At 38.2% G+C, this 3,067-nt stretch overlaps 1 protein-coding gene across 3 annotated transcripts in view; it reads right to left on the bottom strand.

Moving 5' to 3' along the window:
* Positions 1–3,067, bottom strand: part of KCNMB2 (potassium channel subfamily M regulatory beta subunit 2) — a 305,097-nt gene that overhangs the window by 278,083 nt on the left and 23,947 nt on the right. The window lies entirely within an intron of this gene.

Raw genomic sequence — 3,067 nt, 5'->3', positions numbered from 1 at the left:
TTTTTAGTAGAGACGGGGTTTCACCATATTAGACAGGATGGTCTCGATCTCCTGACCTTGTGATCTGCCCGTCTCGGCCTCCCAAAGTGCTGGGATTACAGGCTTGAGCTACCGCACCTGGCCTAACTACTCTATTTTATACAAAGCAACAACATGCAATGGTTAGGTCGGTCTGATTTTTCCTCTAAATTTTTCCAGTTGGATTAAATGTCCCGTTCTCAGTACTATGATATTCAGACCTACATCAGTACTGAATTTCTTGTCTCAGTCAGGGTTTGTTTTAGTCACTATTGTTATATATTAATCATTGTCCTTCTATGACGTATGGTACCCACTGTAATCAGAATCTCAATTTTTTTTGAGACGGAGTCTTGCTCTGTCACCCAGGCTGGAATGCAGTGGCACAACCTCAGCTCACTGCAACCTCTGCCTCCCTGGTTCAAGCAATTCTCCTGCCTCAGTCTCTTGAGTAGCTGGGATGACAGGCACATGCCACAACACCTGGCTAATTTTTGTATTTTTAGTAGAGACGGGGTTTCACCATGTTGGTCAAACTGGTCTCGAACTCCTGACCTCATGATCTGCCTGCCTTGGCCTCCCAAAGTGCTGGGATTAAAGGTGTGAGTCACCACACCCGGCCAGAATGTCAACGTTTTAAAAGTACTTTGCAGATGTCTTCTCAGTATTCTTGTTGTGGCTTTTCATTTCTATGTTTTGGGGATTTTAAGACACAGATTTCTATTTTAAATGATTCAACATTAAAGAGTCTACTTTGATTCCCTTCCCAGAATCCTCTCTCTGGGGCTTCTCAATCTCTTTCCCTTAATTATGCAGTCTTGGCCCAGCTGTGCCAAACATAGTGGTCACATTTGTCATCCCCTCAGCTAACAACAGACCCTCCACTTACCAGGACCTACTTCATAGAAGTCAGCGAGTGATTGCAATAACCAAAACATATTGTTTTTGTATCAGTATAAGATCAGTTGTGTTAGAGCTAAGCAACATATCTGTCAGAAAGGTCACATTCATTAATGAAGATAACACAGCTAATTATAGAAAGGTAGGCACAGAACCCAGCACTGAGGGTTCCAGGTCTATATACATAGCATCGCTTTATATACAATGTTACTAGAAACTGTATTTGTACAGGAACTGTCACTAATTGTAAGTACAGTAAGTCCTGATTATAATATTTTAGATTTTATTTTATGTACACGAAAGTGGATAACTGAATTTTAAGTAAACCCAATTAATATTGTGTTATGAGAAAGTTCTAGAAAATGGCTCAGATTGCTCTACTTCCCTGTGTGAATCTTTCCATGTCTTTCATCACCTCTTGGCTGGTCTAGTGTCCTTTAATGGTGACAGTTTTGTTTTTCCTTTTGTTAGTCTCACTTTGTCACTCTTCCTTCACTTTGCACATACACTATAGTTGCTGCATACCAGATTATAGCTAAAAGGCTGCTGTATTTCTTTCCCTTCTGAGATTCGTCATAAAGTATGTTTTGAATCTCCTGATACAGGGAATTTTGCAAAAGGTAAAAAATTGTACAGTGAGCATTTCCAACTATGCTAATGTTGTAATCTAATGCAGCACTATTACAGAATGATGGGATTTTAGAGTTGGAAGGACCTTATAAATGATCTCATCTGATCCTTCCCTACATTTAACCATGAGGAGATTTAGGCCTGAAAAGGTCAATCTTTTGCTGAGAGTCATAGAGCCATTTAGTTTCAGAACCAAGACTAGAACTCGGCTGTCCTAACCCTAGTCTAGTTGCACAACTCCATACAGGTTTCATGTAAAAGCAAGTACACAAAATGGCCTATTTCTCAGCATTGTTTTGTTTTTATTAATAGCAAAGGGGATCATGTGCTACTTACAGTAATCTCTAAAAATTTTATAATAATCCTTGCATTATCCTGTTAAACTGTTGCTGTAGCTCTGTGCTTAATAGATTGAAATCTATTATTCATAATGCCGTCTTGTTCCTGTTCAAATAACATTATCTTTATGACTAAAATTTTATGAAGCCATACTTGATTTCTCAGCAGAGTGAGATGATACATCATTAGAGAAAAGAGTTTTCATTTGTGAGTACAATTCAATAGATATTTTTCAAACAACACTCTGTGGCATTATCATTGGCACTTTTTTGGATGCAGAGGCAACATATGGCATGCCTTTTAGCCTCAGATAACTGATACTCTGCTGTGTGCTTCTGAGTGTCCAGAAACATCTGAAGCAAAACAGTGCTGTGCCTGAGGAGATGGTATAGTGTCGTAATCAGGTTGCCCTGGGTTTGCATCTTGGTTCTGTTATTTAGCAGCTGTGTTATCTTGGGCAAGCAACTGTAGTCAAGCCTTAGTGTCCACATTTTGGGACAAAAATGCACTAACTTCATATAGTTAATTCAAAAATTCTGATAAAAGATGAGACAGAAATCATTTAGCACATTCCTGACACGTAGTGCTCAAAAATGTTAGCTAATGTTTAAATTATTTATCACCTTATGTCAGTGAACTCTCTATCTTCAAAGCACAGTGTAGAGCAAAGTCAATTATCTCGCTACATTTAGGAGAAGAAAACTTTGGCTTTAGATAGATTTCATTGATTGACTGACTACTGGTTGATTGATTTAGTTGTGCTTGTGTGGTTCAGTGGAGCATATTTGCCCATACAACAATCTCAAGCTTGGAAAAAGAATTCTAAGGATAAAGTTGGGAATAGCAATCGCTTCAGTGGGGTGACATATTTAATTTAATTGTGCATTATTTGTTTTCATGAGAAATACTCTCCAGATAGAAGTCTCCCTCCCTTTGATTGTCAGTTTTTATTAGTCACCTCAGGTTCTCAGGAAAAGGCCTCCTGATTGGATGTCAATTACTTGGGTTCTTACCCTTTCTTATCTCTAACTCACTCTGTTGTTGCTAATAAATTAGCCTCTCAGAGGAAACATTTGAACCAAATAGCAAAGTATCTTGGAAAACTTGAAGTATTCGGTTTGGTGATCTAAAATAATCAAATGAACTGACTAATTACTTGCCAATTTTTTTCTTTCTTGTG

Source organism: Colobus angolensis, unplaced genomic scaffold (assembly GCF_000951035.1).
Source record: "Colobus angolensis palliatus isolate OR3802 unplaced genomic scaffold, Cang.pa_1.0 Scaffold470, whole genome shotgun sequence".
NCBI classification, from domain to species: Eukaryota; Metazoa; Chordata; class Mammalia; order Primates; family Cercopithecidae; genus Colobus; species Colobus angolensis.
This window is presented reverse-complemented; position numbering and strand designations above follow the sequence as displayed.